Source organism: Apium graveolens, chromosome 6 (assembly GCF_009905375.1).
Source record: "Apium graveolens cultivar Ventura chromosome 6, ASM990537v1, whole genome shotgun sequence".
NCBI classification, from domain to species: Eukaryota; Viridiplantae; Streptophyta; class Magnoliopsida; order Apiales; family Apiaceae; genus Apium; species Apium graveolens.
The window spans coordinates 7,063,940-7,082,151 of NC_133652.1; the positions used below are offsets into that span (position 1 = coordinate 7,063,940).

Below are 18,212 nucleotides of genomic sequence, written 5' to 3' on the forward strand. Positions count from 1 at the left end.
ACGTAAACAATCCAGTCCGTCGGACGGAGGGAGTAACTCTTTGTTAATTCATCTTTTCCGTCGGGAAGTATATATTGGGGAACAGGGACAGTGTACATATTTTAATACTCATTTTTACATAGTTCAGTAAACAATTTCAATTCTTTCTTTTTTAAATAAAAAATTGATGTTAGAAGTTTAATGCAAAAAAAAAATATTAAAAAATTAATTATTATACCATACTTTATATTTATCATAAAATCTGAGTGTTTTTTTGACAGTTGTATTCACTCTTTGTTAACTACACTGAAAATACATCTAAATAGTGTATTTCTTATTTAAATCCGCTACTCCTATAGATCTAGATGTACACATTTGTCACAAAAAAATACAAAGGAGTAAAGTAACTTCCTCGAGTTATTAGAAGATGCCGCCTCCCATTAAAATATAGATATATTCGTGTAATCACATTGATGTTACAGCGATTGATATTACTGCGAGAGTGAAGAGAAAACATAACATAATAATGAGTTCGAAGAAATTATGCATGAGCGAGAATCAAAACAAGAAGACATAAATCCTTTACCGGATCCTGTATGAGAGGTTTTAATTTCAAAATACGTGTAAAAATTAATTATATATACATACTAGCTATTAATATAAAATTAGTTCCTAAAATAGTTATAAAATGACATATGCTAAATTTTTATTGACTAGTTTAAATATAAATGGATCACTGCATTTACATTAATAACATCAATTAAATTATTTTATACTATCACATTTTCCTTGTCACGTCATTTGTAATAATTTTTTTGTAACTTTTCTGGTACCTTTACTTTTTGAAAAATCTATGATATACTAAAACAGAGTACAAATACAACCGGCGTCATCCTAGCTAATTTGTCAAGTTATTATGTTATGATGATGACGTCATAGTTGCTTATGTGTCAATTTTTTATTTAATCTCATTTTATATTGCTTTAAAATCTTCTTTTTCATATTCTCTACTTCTCTCTCCCTTCATCAATTCACATCCTCCATTTTTCGCTTATTAATCTCCGGTAATTCTCCCCCTTCCCATTTTTCATCCCCTAATTCTAATTACTCACTTATTTTTATTTTTTTGACTGATTCACACTATTATAAAATTTGAAGTAAAATTATATAAAATAAATTTTTTTTTATGACCTTTATACAACATACACAAGAAATTATTTTTACAATATTATCCAAATGTCAATATATAACTTTTTTCCAATATATACTTAAAATAAATTTTTACTAAACTAAAATATTCATTTCGAATAAGGGGTCGTTTGGTTCGTTGGGTGGTATCGAGTTGGAATCAGGAATCGGGTTAAGCTGGTATGGGTTTGGAACTTGATACTTGATATCACCTGTTTGGTTCAAAATAGGATAAGAATATATCTCTTTGATAAATTAATTGGAATCAACAATCAAAAGACATTTAATTATTATTTTTTGTTAATTCATTATTTTATTATTAAAATCTAAAATTATACACGATCACTTGACAATCATAATTAGTAAGGCTAAAAATATAATTTTTTTGAAAAATACCTAAGGCTAAAGATATTTTTACAAATATACTATAATTTTTTTAAAAAATTGCAAAAATACTTTTTTATTTTAAAAAAATGCTATTTTCCAAATTTTTTACGAAAATACTGTTTAATGCAACTTGATTCAATTAGATGCAATTTTCGACAAATTTATGTCACTTCATGTAACCTCAAATGCAACAAAAAAAACTTGATTCAACTAATTGTATGTCTGCTTGATTTTGGTTGATTCTATATTTTTGCCAAAAAAATTAGAGGATAGTAAAATTGCAAAAAGAATTAAATAAAAAAAGCTAGTATTTTTGATAATTTTTCTTATTAAAATATGAGTTTATAAATATTTTTACGTAGTATTTAAGAAAATTAAATATACATTCACATTTTTTATTCATCAATATTAAAACTAGAGCTAAAAAAAGAATTATACTTTAGTTAAAAAGAAAGACTAGAGAAAATAATGAAAATGATACCAAGAGTTTGATTTAGCTCATACCCACCTATTCACATGGGTTTCTAAACCCCATACTTCATGGGTTTCAGGAATGAGTTTTAAAACAAATTTTTTTTAACCAAACACCTGGTATGGGTTTTCTACATTCCAACCCATACCTCATACCCAGATTTATTGAACCAAACACCCCCTAAACTAGATATTAACCGGGCCTCGGCCGAGACTAATCTAGTTAGGGTCTACAGCTGGGTATTGCAGTGTGCGCCAATCGTTTAGTTTTCCACAAACACATACGTGTATGTAATCTTGAATTGCGGCTAAATAATTTATACACATACACAATCTAGCTTCAGAAAAACGGCGAGACGCATATAACAAACGTGAGTCCATGTTTTAAAACACGTTTCTCCTAAATGAGGCCAAAAGTAGTTGGCCTTTCAATAAACTTTACCTATAAGTTTATCGAATATGACGGGCGAATCTGCTCTTGCTAACACAACTTTCCGTCATCAACTAGCATTGTGTTCTCCACGAGTATAACGCCACTATTACTCCTTTGCCAACCCCATAGATATTACACCACCTTTTTGAATGAACTAACAATAAGAAGCATATATCTCTACTCTTGATACAAAACCTAGTGAGCACATGAAACTATATATATATATATTTAAACTAAATTTTTTACACGTGTTTCTAAAGCATGGTTATAGAATTCGAGAATGGGAAGTAATCGGTGGAGCTACTAAGTTGTTATTTATCGGGTGATTTTCGAGAAATTAAATGATCTATCGGTGATTTATCTAACCGGCCAAATATTTTTGACCAATTTATAAGTGGTTTATCTGCGATTTTTGAAAAATTGGCCGAATTTTTATAACCATATTCTAAAGACCAATTTAAAAGAAAAAATGACACAAATAACCTGTTTTTTTAAAAAATTAACAAAAATAGTCATTCTGAAAAAAGTGGTCAATTTTAGCCGATGGAATACTCCACTGTCCGTTGGGTATCCCAATTTATATAAGATACTCCACTGGTACTTAGGTATATGAGATACTCTACTCTACTGATAGTTGGGTATCTCATCGGTCAAAGTTGACCAACTTTTTAGAAATCGGTCATTTTTGTTAATTTTATATAAAAATAGGTTAAATTTATCTTTTACCCAATTTAAACGAGATATTAAGTTCGAATCTTTCACTCTTGTTCAGGGAGGTGACAGACTACACATTAGAGTGCAAATTTATAAAATTGAACCCTAAATTTGTACTTTGACATAATTAAATTTGATTGATTTATTTCACAAATAAAATTCGTAATCAAAATATACTATAAATAACAAATATATTTTGATAAATCCACTTTAAAAAGTTATTTTTTCTTGATGTATCCGTAACATGATCATCAAAAACACTTTAAATATCATCTTCGTTAAAAACTTCACATTCCAATTTTTACATTTAACCTTTCTTGCGAAATAGTAATTCGTAAGTCCACATAAAAAATTTCACTAACAACATTTTCTTTAAATTATTTTCACCAACAAAACTTCCCTTAAACTTTTATAGAAATAGTGAGATATAAATTTGAGAGTCTGTATTTTTAAGAGCTAGTGCTCAGCCCACTCTCATTGCTTTTGTTATGTTTAATTTAAGTTGATTATCATTTCAAAAATGACTCTTTAGTTATCCAACCCAGTCTTTAAAGCCATGATTATAAGTTGGAACCTTCAAAACGGAGTCCCTTAATACATATTGTTAAAATACATTAACATATCTACATTGTTATCATGTGAAACAACTTGCTTTCAAAATGAAAAAAAAAACAGGCCTTCTGTATAATGGTCCCAAACCCTAGCATATAAACTCCGAAATTTTGCCTAATAAAAACATATGACATGTTGACTTAATGTTTCTAACTCAAAATTTTCCAAAAAGCTTATTATATATACACAAACAATTAAGGATGATGGACACATATTTTAATTATTATTTATCTTAGAGAAACACTAATATTTTAATTATAAATATCACAAGTTCACACCTACCAGTGACAATATCCCAAATGATATTATTAAGTTCTTACAATAACAATTTACCTCATGGTTGCTAAGTGCTAGTAAAATCAAAGTTGTCAACTTGCTGGTTTGGGAAAAATTACACAGAGCATGAGTTGATATATTTGAAGTCAATGAAGTTAAATCCATTAAATAGAAAAAAAACATCTTGACAAAAAATAGAAAAAAACATATACACCATGAAAAAGATGATTTCTAAAGAAATTCGTGTGCATCTATAAATTATTAAAATTTAAAATTATAAAACATTGTACTTAGTTGTATCTACATTTTTTCTTACATATCATACTTATATATTACAAACTTTATTAGTGAAGTCATGTAAGATTGCTAAGGTTACTTAGCAAATCATAGATATCCTGCTATAATGACAATATTCATAGCTAGAGGTGCGAAGCTGATCCCACTAGGATTATTGTGAAGAACTTAATAGCTCTAATTTTCTTAGTTGTGATAACAACATTCCCACATCGATAACATACTAAAGCAAACACTACCACCTGGATATAAGTATGGACATACTTCTATCCTTGTAACATACTTACCTGGATGGGGTCAATGGGCGATCACAAAGGCTCATGGCCTAGATTAGTGACCTCCATTGCACTTAGGAGGGGCGCTTGTCTAAGATCTACCCAAGTGGTGGAGTCTACATCATAATTTGTGTTAGGGGTGGCTTGCGTTCGCGCAGCCCCCACCAATATAGTTTTGAAGTTTTGTTGGTCAACCCAGTTTTGGTGTTCACTTATTTTCTTCAAATTGTTCTTCACTCTTCCCATCCTCTCACTTGCTTCATATATTCACCTGGAAGTCTCAAGAACATATAACTGAATTCAAACAAGGTTCCATCAGACAAGGTCATTTCTAAGCAGTTCATGTAGAGAGTAGAAAAGATTCTTTATCTAAACATTTCACCCTTTAAAGAGAGGAGTTCATACAGTTCAATATTCTGCACTCTGCAGCCTAAACTTTTTACCCTTAAAAAGAGAGAAAAGAACGTAATATGCCAACATCTCGCAATTCATGCGGAGAGACTAAAATATCTTATGCATTTCATGTGGGAACTCATCCATTAACATTGAATATGAACTAACTTTGCATCACATGTTTAGGATATCTTGGCCCTTTTGTGAAGATCAAGTGTAGCTCTTTTTTCATTCTATTGCTTCTATTTAGGAAAACAGGGAACTACTTATTAATACAAGTATTCAAAGTTATTTCAAAGACAGGAAACTCAACTCATAGCACATTAGGCAAGACAAAGAAGACACAAATTGCTTCAAAAAAAGAATAAATGCTTCATTAAATTATAATAAATTTGGCACCGGCAGCATCTGGGTCTTGTAACGGGGGCCTATAACTCAAGTGAGAGATTTAAGATGGTTGGAGATTGGCATGGTTCAGAAGGTCAGACTTTGTTGAGTAATTCACAGGTGTGCCCATTCCAAATATGGAGTTGTACCATGTGTCTTGGGCGAAGGCCTGGAGCTCATGGAGGCTTAAGCGGAAGGCACTGCGCTAGGCAGGCTCCACTGAGCAGCGATCACTTCCCCCTCCTGTTGGTGGAAGGATAACATGCTTGTACTTGGCTAGTCCATTAAGCACCTGATGAGCCACTCAAACCAACAACCACCTTTTTGTTTTTTTTACATACTGCCCTGATGAGTATTACCAACGAACTCAGCTTAAGCTCACAGATGATTTGGTCTAAAAGGTTGGAGCTTATGTTGGTTGTCTCATGAATGCACTAGAAAGGGAATTGAACCGGCACTTCAAAATTGTACCATCTGTTTTGATCGTCTCAAACTATTGAAGGGATGTGAACTCACTTCTATGTTGTTTGACATCAGTTTCTTTGCTTTAAATCCAGAACTCAGTAAAAAGCTCCTGCATACAAGACAGAAAAGATGCCCAAGTTATTTATTAGCAATAAAATAGTCCAAACTGATTATAATCTAAATTAATCATAGAAATATTTTGAGAGCAAGTTCACATACGCTTTCCTTAAACATGAAAAAAGTTCATTTTTACAACAAATTGAGCTTCCAAATTATAATGGCACGCCAAATTTTATAGTAGCTTCTGAAATATAGGACCTAATTTGGTCCGACACAAGAACCATAAGCGTGGATATCTGCATCTCTAACAACCTTCATTCCCTACCGCTCAATACGCACATAAATATTTTGATAAGACATAATTTTTCCAAGTTTGCAAGAGACTGAATGTTGACACCCGTAGGATCCATAATTGAACACAATCCTACCTTATAATCATTGTACATGATACAAGGAAAACGAAAGAGCAAGAAATAGGCCACAAGAAATGACAATCATAGAAATATTTCGAGAGCAAGAAATAGGCCACAAGAAATGACAATCATAGAAATATTTCGAGAGCAAGTTCACGGCACGCCAAATTTTATAGTAGCTTCTGAAATATGGGACCTAATTTGGTCCAACACAAGAACCATTAGCGTGGATATCTGCATCTCTAACAACCTTCGTTCCCTACCGCTCAATATGCACATACATATTTTGATAAGACATAATTTTTCCAAGTTTGCAAGAGACTGAATGTTGACACCCGTAGGATCCATAATTGAACACAATCCTACCTTATAATCATTGTACATGATACTCGCCACATCGCTTGGTGCGAAAAGCATGCAAGGATAAAGCAGTTTAAAATAAGAAAGGGTAACACATATTATTCAGGGCTTCGGCCCTCGCTATCTTTGCGCTCCGGGCAGTGACACAGTTTGTGAAGTTTACTAACTGAGGCACGTCAATTGCTGGTTGAAAGCTATTTCCAAACCCCTCTTTGGCCATGTGCCATGGAGAATTTTTGGAAGGGCTCCCTTTAATTAGGGTTAATCCCTACAACTCTAGTGTAAAATATTTCATTGTTAATTAGAATCTAATGGAACAAACGAAACAGATTGAAGTTTAAAGGCTTGAATCAAGGAATTACCAGAAATGTAACTCATGAAGCTCAGATGTATCAGCGACTCTTCCAAATACATACAAATTACTGATTGTGTGTATACAAGCTGAAGGGGATTGAAGACTGATCTTTATACTAGTGCTGGCTATTTAGTTTATATATGCTTGGCTATTTAGTTTTCTCACAAAAGTTGCCATTAAAAACTTTTAAAAGCAATTTTATAAAAAAAAAAGGAGCATCCATGACAGTACAACTATGTTCAACTAGGTAACCAACAAAGTTAGAACATCAGCTTTGTAGAATAAACTTTTAGTTTGATTGTGCAATTAATAGTTGGTGAATCAGTATTTTGGACAAAAAACACAAATAAATAATGAAGATGTCAAAGGGCGGCAGATAACGTTTTAGTTCTATAGGCAGATACTATTACCAAGCATTTATTATTCAAGGGATACCTGAATGTTTCAGCTTCATCTTGCAGTGAATATCCCCCAACATAGTGCAGACAACTTCAGGCCGAAGAAAGAGATAGACCATTTAATTCTAGAATTTGCACTTCTGTTCTTGGTGTACCACTGCTTTTCAACACTATAAAGGAAAAAATGATGCTTTTCAACACTATAAAGGATACCTCTATCGCATAGGCATATGGAACGACTTCATGGAGGAGGTGATCTCTCCTGAACGCCGGAACCAACACGATCCCTGTTTCCGTTATCAACTGCCTACGTCTTAACTCCAAAAAGTTGAACACTCATGGAGATTAAATAGTATCTAAAGAAGTGTCACTGTACACTAACAAAACTTTTGCAATTTAGCCAACTTTTTGCCCTTACCAGATTCATGTCCACTTATGTTTTTGACCGAAAACAGTGTTCTTTAAACTTTTGTACACGTAATATATTGCTTCCTTGCTCCTGCATTGAATCAAATATACAATATTAATCATTTTTATTCAACTCATATTATGTAAAGCAGAGTTTTGCTTGAAAGATTATAGGCTGCAATATGATAGGTACTTGAACAAGGAAAAAGTACGGGCAGATCAGAGGCAGTTAAGGCTCTGTCACGATCCTTTTCTACAATGACGGTATCCGAATAAATTCTCAAGCGTGCAATCAGTATACGAATAATTCGACCTTGCTACAAAATTGTGCCATCTGTTTTGGCGGTCCCAATCTATTGTGCCATCTCCAACCTATTACACTATTTTGGTGTAATTTTACCACTAGTTTACAAGTTACACTATTTTTAAATTCAACTCCAACCCATCAACACTAAATTTTACACAATTCTTGTACTATTGAGTTATTTTATAACTTAATTACAAAAGTAAAGTTAAAAGTTATAAAGTGGTTGGATACAAATGGAACAAATTTGTTTTTAGTAAAGGAGTACAAGGGCAACATCGAATGTACAAAAATTCCAAATATTTAATGTACACCAAATTTGATATAACTTTTGATTTGACACCAAAATGGTATAAATTTTAAAGTTAGGTTGGAGAGTGTCAAGGTACATTCTTAGAGTTTGAGTTGAAAATGGTCTTAACTTTTTCAGAACTTAAAAATACACTCACAGAGAAACTCGTGAATATCCCACAATGAAAGAACCTGAAACAATACTATGAATATTACCAAGGTGTGCAAGATTTCAACTCACGACCTTACTTGAACAGGATCTGTTCTATAGTAATCGTACCTCCCCATCCTTGATTTCTAAGGAGACAGGTGACCAAGTCTCGTGGATGACATAAGACTGCAAGACCAGAGCGTGATTAACAGCACTCAGTGGTCAGTTCACCATTCAGAGCCGTAGAGGATCGTTCTCAGCCAGGTTCTTCTCCTGGCTGGGGTGGTCTTGCAGTTGTCTGACAGACCCCTAACTCTTTTTTTTGCCGTGCCTACGGTTTGTTACTCTGACTCTTTATTTTGCACAAGTAATCTTGCAGTTGTCTAACAGACCCTAACTCTTTTTTTTGCCGAGCCTACGGTTTGTTACTCTGACTCTTTATTTTGCACAAGTAACAAGAATGCAAAAAATGTGGCAGAAGGGTATAAATTAGCAAGATTGGAGAATATTTGAACCATATATACTATAATAGTAATACTGAGTAAAATTTTGAACCATCTTAACAAAGATGGCCAAAACAGCACACACAATTTCAAAGCATACCTGATCATTTCCCTTTCCTGTGCATTCCAATCTCTCGGGCGACATCAACCATAGCCTGTCAGCACAAAATAAACAAGCTGAATAAGTTACTAAACTACAATGTAATGCATCTAATCTTTTTTATAAAATAGAGGTTATAGGTTTCATGTTTTAGGTTCCCTGGCCCCAATTTTCTGTAATAGCCAAGTGAATTAGCTATTGACTATTCTTGCGTGATACTTTGAGAAAGTATAAGGGCTGGCCGGAAGCATGAAAAAGGTGAACGACGTTGTCAACATCACATATCAAAGAGCTGACCGGATACCTTCTAATTAAACGTAGCCATGTGATGAGCATATAGCGAACTATTCTTTCGTCTATTACTAAAGAATACCGTGTGCTCGCCACTAACAAGGACGTACTACGCCTATTTTTGGAGTGGGGTTTATGTATGGAACACCTAAGAATTCAAGCCATAAGATTTATGCAATCAATCGATGAAAAGGGTATACCAAAATCTTAACTTTGAAGTGTTTTAACAAACTCGTTCTACAATTGACGTGCTTCTCCTTTTTTGTCAATTGATGAGAACGTTCATGTGTCTTGATTTGTTTAGTTAATGCTTTCTCAAAGTTTACCTTCTCCATCAAGTTATTTCTCGTGATTTCTATAAATTAATTTGGAGTTTATATCGCAAAAGCTAAAGATATTTAGCATAAAATAATGCAATAAGGAAATTTGTTGTGTTCTTTCCCTGTCCCCTGGTTTACTTGGCGGAGTAAAGCCTTTTTCCTATTGAAGACCTGCGAAGCTTTGAATTTTTTACCACTCCGTTTTACATATTTTGACGGTCTCGTCGTTTGGCTTCTAGCTTTAAAACGTCAATAAAGGTTACGTGGACTCTAAACTATTTCTTCTTATATTTAAATAGCACCAAAAGACAATATATTGCGAAGTGCAAGCGAGCACTTATCCACTCCGGTTAGCATATAACCCACATCGAAAATATTTCGGAGACATCGTCTAGCACACCTATAAATAACTAGCACTGAGAAAGCTTTAAAGTCACGCAGCCATGTGATGAGCGCAAAGCGAACTATTCTTTCGCCTTTTACTAAAGAATACCGTGTGCTCGTCACTCATAGTGGCATATGCCTATTTTTGGAAGGGTCTTCCTTTTGGTTGGCTCCCTACAATTTAAGTTCATAATTATAAGAGTTGCATATGCCTATTTTTGGAGGGTTCTTCCTTTTGGTTGGCTCCTTACAATTTTAGATTTTTCCTGTGCCTGTTCAATTTGTTTTACTTACACGTGTTTGTAGAAAAATTAAATATCAAATTTGTCACTCTTATTAATTAATAAAAAAAATTGTTTTTGTAGAAGGGTTAAATTAGTCACTTAATTGCACAGATGATATCATAGATAAATATTGGACATATATGTGCTCGGCAAGTAAAATTACTCCATTGAGTATCACACATTTTTCCTTTTTGAATGATACAACAAGCAACAAAATGAAAAGTTGTGAATTCTGGTATTTTATATAATATGTCGAGATTTTAAGAATTCTATTTACTAATTATTTCTAATTAAACAAAATAATTAAAATTTTAAGATCTAAATATAATACATAAGATACTAGAGTCCACGAACTTTCACTTGGTTATGGTAACATTCGGGAAAAATGTATAAACTCAATAAAAGATTATTTTTAGTTCTCGAGCACATGTAATTTTTTAGTTTAAATATGTTTATTTTTTAATACCTTATACACTTTAAAGGACGTGTAGTGTGTAGCACAAGTATAACAAAATTGGCATTCTAGAGGTGTTGCAAAATGAAAAGGCCATGCTTTAGAACTTTGCAGACAATTCATAAGTTCAATTCCTACTAGATGCACGTTAATTGGTCCTCGCTATAATAGTATACCTAATTTTGAAGGTTGTCACAGTATCGAAACCTGATTTTGCCACAATAAGTTCAAAAATATTTAAAATTGATTCTAAACATTTACTTAAAATCTACTTAGGTGTTCAACTCGATCTTTCTACCTAGTTTTGCAAAAAAATATTGGTTGTTGAAGTTCGAGTCATTTCCTTATTTTGTATAATCAATCTGTAAAACATCGTAAACTCTCGGATTTGAAGGAGAAAACAACTTCTTATATTAAGAATAAGATTAAAATTAAAAAAATGAAATGACCAAAGCTTGGGAAATGTTAAAACACTTTAGCACTTTTTTTTACTAGTCATACCCTCGAAAACCTATACCACATCACTTGGTTTCTCAATAAAATTAGGAGGCGGCTGTTTAAAATACGAACAAGGACCATGTTTAGTGTATCTTTGCGCTTGGCTCAATGACGCAGCTAGTGAGGAACTAACTGAGGCGCGTCAATTGCTGGTTGACAACTATTTCCAAACCCCCTCCTTGGTCTTGGCTTTGCCTTGTGCCATCGAGAATTTTTGGAAGGGTTTCCTCTAAACCATGGTAAAGCCCTACAATATTAAGTTTAATATTTTTCTTGGCATGAGCCACCCAAATCAATATTTTTCTTGTCATGAGCAACCCAAACCTACCTCACTAAGTATCCCAACATTTTACATAATGGTTACTAAATGCTAGTAAGAGTTTAAAGCAGCAATCAAATATGATTTCTTATAGCACAGAGGGCGATAAAAAGTAACTTGAATTATATTGAAATGACAAAGCATACATCATTACTAACTTAAGAACTAATCTTCGTACCTTGCTTGCGGAAACATAACACCGACTCCTAATTACCATCTCAACTTGCCACCGTCTCAATTCCAAAAGCAAGAAAATTGTTAAAGAATATATATGGGTTTTTTTATTGAGAAGCCATGCAGCATGTAAAGACAGCAGGTCAGCAACAGGTCAATGCCCTGGCATCAAACACAAACAACTGTCCAATCCCACTAACACTTACAAATTTGTAGCAATAAACAAGATTATGTGAACAAAAGCCCCATTTACCTCATTTTCTGGCCATTGACTTTTGATGCCAAATAAAAGTTTTGTATTTCTTTGTATAGATCAGGCTCGGGATTGCACACTTTCCTGCAAGTCAAAGGCAAGCAGCTACGAATCATGCATGTACAGTGTTTCTTATCCAAGAGCATCAACTTGTTGGAGATGTTAGTATGGTACACATTCTGGATACCATCAGAACCGACCATCTATATTCGGTGTCGGGGATTTTTTGAAGGAATCCCTTTAATACAGGGATGAATCACTATAACTCCAGTGTAAAATTTTTCATTGTACACTAAAATCTGGTGGAACGAACAAGGACTTGAATTAGTGAATCGCATTTAGAAGAATAGTTTGACCATAAAACCAAAAACATAACTCATCAAAGCTTAGATGTCTCCGCCAGCACCTGTAATAAATCAAGTTTTCTGCTCTGGACTAAATATCTACATGATACATTAGTCCAGAATGTATCAAATCTGAATGGGACTAGATGAAAATTTAGATAAAAGCATAAACCCAGTATAAAGGGAGCTTGTAAAAAAGAAGAGAATACCTGATGTCTTAGTACAAGCTGAAGCAGATGGAAGTCTTCATGCTAAGGCTGTCTATTTAGATACATGATGTATCCTGCCATGAAAGTTTTTTAAAAGCAATTTAATAAAAAATTTAGAAGCGTGACATTATAACAATGTTCATCTAGGTAACCACAATAGCTTGCTATTGGGGTCTTCACGAGTCGTCCAAGTGTTGCACTACTGCTTGGGCCTGGCTCACCTCACCCAAAACATAGTTTAAGTATATTCATGATACTTAGCTTTATATATACATCTTTTTGAAAGTACCTTTTCGCAAGAGTGAACAATTATAACAGTTTGATCAAGGTTTTTCTCAACCAACTGACAGATCAAAGTTGCATGATACCAAAAATTTAATGATAATGGTATACCTTATTTTCAGCTTGGAGTGAATATCAGCAACTGTGCGGACTTGGAGTGAATATCAGCAACCGTGCGGACTAACATCAGGCAGAACAATAAAGTGACCATTTGATGCAGAAATTTGACTTCCGTCCGCTTGTCAACACTCCCGAGGAAAAAATGATGCTGTCAATCTTGATAATTATATCGCTCCTGAATCAATTGTAGTAACCTAATAAATGCTTTCTTTTACTTCAAGAACCCGTCATGGATCCATATGAATGGTACGATGTAATGAAGGAAATGTATTAAATGACGAGCAAAACATAAAGAAATGTTTCACCACAACAGCAAACAAGAAAAAGAATATAAGCAGGCAACCTATTACTCGTTCACACAACCATCTTTTCACATTGGGAGAGTTCCCCTTATTCATTCTTGAAGTTGTGGCTCTGAAAATTCAGTTTTAACCCCGTGGTTGGGAGGATGGCAGATGACACAACTTGTTTCAAATCTCAACCTTTCAAGGTTTTAATCAGCTTTTCCTAAATGAAACTAAACTAATAATTTATAAGGCAGGTTCTCAAGATTCCGATATTGGAGACAATAATACATATTGTTGCATTCAAACATGTTACGATTTATGTTGACAATAATATATATTGTTGCATTCAAACATGACGATTTATGTTGATGATGCAAAAAGTCTAAAGTTCTCTTCATAGTAAATAACATTTTATGGCTGACCACATGTTAAACCATGGTAAATATCATGGTGTGTGCTCACCACATGTTAAACCATTTCAACCCACTTAAAAATAGATTTCCAAAAGGCAGGTTACTCCCAACTTGGATAAATTATTGTTAAAACAAAATTATATAAAATTTGATGAAGACTAATAATTACGACCAAGTGATAAACAGCCTCCACTCTCTAATTAAAGAATTTCCAGCCAACTAATCCATAATCAAGGAACATGGCATACTATTCAACATAAATACAAGTCTTTAAGGTTGAAAGTCACCACTTCATCAAGCACAAACTAAAAAGTAAAATAATATACGAAATACTATTTTGTGGGGATTAAGTACTTTGCATGCTATAAGCAAATGTTGGACATTCACTTCTAATTTGGGATGCGACCATCTTTTCTTTATATACAATATTGTTTTTAAATAAATAGGCCTGATCAAATAAAAATATCCAGGGGTCCAATTCAGATAGATAGGCTACGATCTAACCAGTGACTAGCTTAGAATTTAAAGAACAATCCGCTAAATTTTAAGCCACAACAATCTAATAGGAAAGCAACGCCCGCTCATCTTTGTTATCCATAATACTTAATCATTAGATTAAAAGCATTGCATGTTGGCATACACTTGCTCTCTTAAAAGGATTCATGTTGGCATACACTTGCGTTCTTATAATAATCTCCCATATTGGCTGAGAATAGCGATAACATGTTCTTCATATAATAACAGTTTAAGTATATATCTTGTCCTTTGGGGACGTCCAATAAAATTGGAACGATATAGAGAAGATTAGAATGGCACCCTGTGCAAGGATGACATGCACAAATCGAGAAATGGTTCAATTTTTTTTCCCAAAACCAAATACAAGAAATGGTTGGACTCTGTATATATTTTTTAAAAATATTACATATAAATAGAAAAAAATAACAATCACAATAAGGAAATATTTGTTAATTTGTAAAAAATTAGCTAAGATACAATTGGGAAAAAAACATAATTCGAGATTTTCTTACTGATTGAATGGCGCCATTAGATGCACTAATTTTAATTTCTTCAATAAAAACTAATGAATACAATTAGAATACAAATCAATCTTAATTCAATACCTTTTACTAGTTACTTTAGGAGTCTAATATAGTTTAGTTACATTAGGAGTCTAATACAGTTTTAGAGATTCCATGTATAATTAAAGTAACAACTAATTTAAACTAGTCCTAAGCAATGGCCTACTCTACTCATCCTCCTATAACATTAGGAGTCTAATTTAGGTGAAGTGACACCACACCTGCATGCACTCACCCATCCTCCTATAGAATTACTCTGCATGCACTCACCCATTCTTAACCGCGCAATATATTAGTTTATGACTGAATGGTGCGGTATTTTAATTCTCAAATCAAAGATAATAATGGACCATATCTATAAGTGAAATATAGAAACATGCAATAAGCCTTTTGTACCATGCCCTCTTGTAACCGTGAAATCGCCTTCTTTTAAATGTACGACCGGCAATAAAGAGATCAAAAGGCTTCTACTTGCACAAATTGAGGTTACCATCCTGGATTCTTAAACAGGCTCGATACAATATGCTTGTGAATTTAAGTTTTGAGATAAATCAAAAGCTATAATGCATATATAATTAAGCTTCTATTGGATTCAATGAGATGAATCTGTAGCAATCAACATGATCATGTAAACAAGAAAAGATACTTTTGTAGCAATTAACAGGATATTGTAAACAAGAAAAATTAACATAAATTAGTTGACTTGTACAAATATAAACATTTGCATACTTCATAGACTTGTGAAATGGATACCTCTTTCGCATCGACACATGACACGACTTAATGGAAGAGGTGAACTTTCCTAAACGCCAGAACCAACACGAACCCTGTTTCTGTTCAAAACCTGCCTAAGTCTCGATGATGGAGAACAAATAGTATTCAAAGAAGTGTCATTGTGCCCTTACCAGATTCATTTCCACTTATGTTTTTCACTGTGAATAGTGTTCTTTAAACTTTTCTACACGTAATAAATTGCTTCCTTGCTGCTGAATTGAATCAGATATACAATATTAATCATTTTTATTCAAATCATATTATGTAAAGCAGAGTTTTGCTTAACAGATTTTAGGCTGCAATATGAGGGTGATGAACAAAAATAACCAGTTTTTTAAACTTTTTGACAAAAGTAACCGGTTTTCAATTTGTGACCAATAATGGCCGACGGAATACGCATTTGTGGATGGTGTAATACATGACACGCATAACATGGTGAAGTAATCAATATATATTTCAAATTTACTACAAATTACGCAATCAGTATTAGGGTATTACGATACTAATAAGCATACCTGAAATGCGTATCGACGATATCACTTTGTCAGCAAAGGAAAAGACGCCAGGAAGGAAAGGATACTAGGATGAGAGTGACATCATGTCCCCACTACTTTTTTTTTTACTTTTTCTGAGTTTATTCATTTTGCAAGTAGAAGTCAGTAATTCTAACACCCAGTACCCCCTAAACACAATACGCATTTGTTGATTAAGTATTTGATCGGCCATAATTGGCCATTTATTTGAAAGCAGTCATTTATGTTAATAATCTTAAAAAAGGGGTTATTTTTGTCAATTTTTCGCAATATGACCGGTACTTGCACAAGGAAAAAGTACCTGCAGATTAGAGGCACTTAAGGCTCTGTCAGGATCCTTTTCTACAATGACAGTAAACACATTAGATTGAATTACGGCTTGTCACAAGCTAACAGATTACGCAAAGAAAGCTAGCAGCAAATAAGTTCTCAAGCGAGCAATCAGTACATCCTGCACAGATATTTACCTTGCTACAAAAAACTTAGAATCACCAATCCACATATCCCACGTCTATATTAATATTGCTAAACAAATTAAAAACTATTTAGCCCACAAGCCCCTCTTAGAATTACCAAGTTCCGTATGCTTATTCAATTTTTTGGGACTTTGAAAGAAATTCCACATTACAAGAACAAGGTAACAACATTGTCAAAATCACATATCAAAGAGCTGTCCGGATTTCTACAATTCAAAGTCTAAAATTTATGCAATACACCCACTTAAGGGATAACTAAATCCTAACTCACATGTCTGAATATACTGGTTCAACAGTGAGAACATAACTATTAAGGCAAGGGACATACTTGAATAATAACATATTATCATTGCATACTTCATCATCATACCCTGTGATTTGAAGGGACGTACGAAACAATTCCGAATGTCTGAACTAGCTAAATGTTGTTTCACATCTCTAAAAATTAAATGGCTGATGCAGCATTTCCCTATGAGAAGCGATGCTTGCATATTAAGAATGAAATTTGAGCAAGAGGTCAACTAATGTACAAAATCATCTTTCAATTTTATTTGATTAAAACATACGACAACCAAAACATATAAATGAAAATATAAAAAAAAGGAACAGAACATATTGTTGACAATTGTCAGTTGGTCAAAAACTTTGAGTATAGAGATGAGATAAATTCCTTGATATTAGTAGAGATCCATGTGTCATTCACAACACCACGTCAGATCAATAGAATATGTTAATACATACATACACCAAACTATTGGAAGATGCAAATGTTCGTAGTGATTACCAGAACTTAGAATTAAGTTCACCAGTTCTTCGACATGATTAAATAATTAAAAATTAAAAAAAAAAAAAACTTCATGTACCAAAAAGCATCTATATTATAACCTAACCATGATTTAGATAGTGAAACAGCATATGAGACATAGAACTATAACATATATTCCTACTGCCTACAAATAATTGCATAGAAAAGGGAAACATAATCTAAACAACTTAAATATGTGAAGTGTGTGCTCATGGACATATACTAAGGGTAAGTGCTTCATAAAATGTTCACAAAATATCGGTGAAGAGCTCGTTAATAATGATCGACCCTGCATATAAGAAAACTATAAGAAAACTAATAGTGTGCGTGTGTTAGTGCAGTGGTTCGTGCTCGTGGCTATCATGAGAGAGGTCAACAGTTCGAATCTCGGGATGTGCTATTCGAATCTCGGGATGTGCTGGTGTTGTAACTATAAAAAAAATAAAAGAAAACTGATAGGAGAAAAAATGTAACTAGCCGGAAAGTGACGCCGGAAGTTTCATCGATCGAATAGGCCGACGACACTCGCTCCTCTTTCATCTTCTCCTTTGGCTTTTGTTTGAGTTTTGAGAATCCCAAAAAACCCTCTTCAATAATAGAGCAAGTACTATTATAAGTACTTCAACTAAACAAACAGTAAAGTAGATGTACTTGCAGTAATATTTTTGTACAAAACAAACACGGCCTTGTGTGTTA

At 33.4% G+C, this 18,212-nt stretch overlaps 1 long non-coding RNA gene, 6 other non-coding genes and 1 pseudogene across 28 annotated transcripts; 7 read left to right on the plus strand and 1 right to left on the minus strand.

The window, feature by feature from the left end:
• The first annotated feature begins 4,633 nt into the window (after positions 1–4,633).
• On the plus strand, positions 4,634–4,794 carry LOC141669898 (U1 spliceosomal RNA). The gene has a single exon (XR_012554144.1). It is a non-coding gene; the product is annotated as a U1 spliceosomal RNA (small nuclear RNA).
• A 580-nt stretch (positions 4,795–5,374) lies between these two features.
• LOC141666476 (uncharacterized) lies at positions 5,375–18,146 on the minus strand. Of its 22 annotated transcripts, none has more exons than XR_012552218.1 (12): positions 17,082–18,144; positions 16,537–16,577; positions 15,834–16,384; positions 15,682–15,761; positions 13,141–13,324; positions 12,748–12,821; positions 12,195–12,278; positions 11,946–12,103; positions 9,218–9,272; positions 7,879–7,959; positions 7,498–7,773; positions 5,375–5,983 (listed from the first exon to the last, which is right to left on the minus strand). It is a non-coding gene; the product is annotated as an uncharacterized LOC141666476 (long non-coding RNA). The 22 variants fall into 22 exon arrangements; XR_012552220.1 differs by having other exon boundaries at positions 15,834–16,330; positions 17,082–18,143; XR_012552217.1 differs by having other exon boundaries at positions 15,834–15,914; positions 16,218–16,330; positions 16,537–18,135.
• On the plus strand, positions 6,830–6,970 carry LOC141669142 (U4 spliceosomal RNA). Its single transcript, XR_012553434.1, has one exon. It is a non-coding gene; the product is annotated as a U4 spliceosomal RNA (small nuclear RNA).
• Positions 8,703–8,922, plus strand: LOC141669845 (small nucleolar RNA U3). Its single transcript, XR_012554098.1, has one exon. It is a non-coding gene; the product is annotated as a small nucleolar RNA U3 (small nucleolar RNA).
• On the plus strand, positions 9,536–9,656 carry LOC141669484 (U5 spliceosomal RNA; annotated as a pseudogene).
• LOC141669245 (U5 spliceosomal RNA) lies at positions 10,268–10,384 on the plus strand. Its single transcript, XR_012553535.1, has one exon. It is a non-coding gene; the product is annotated as a U5 spliceosomal RNA (small nuclear RNA).
• LOC141669096 (U4 spliceosomal RNA) lies at positions 11,539–11,684 on the plus strand. The gene has a single exon (XR_012553392.1). It is a non-coding gene; the product is annotated as a U4 spliceosomal RNA (small nuclear RNA).
• On the plus strand, positions 14,610–14,712 carry LOC141669724 (U6 spliceosomal RNA). The gene has a single exon (XR_012553990.1). It is a non-coding gene; the product is annotated as a U6 spliceosomal RNA (small nuclear RNA).
• Positions 18,147–18,212: the final 66 nt, after the last annotated feature.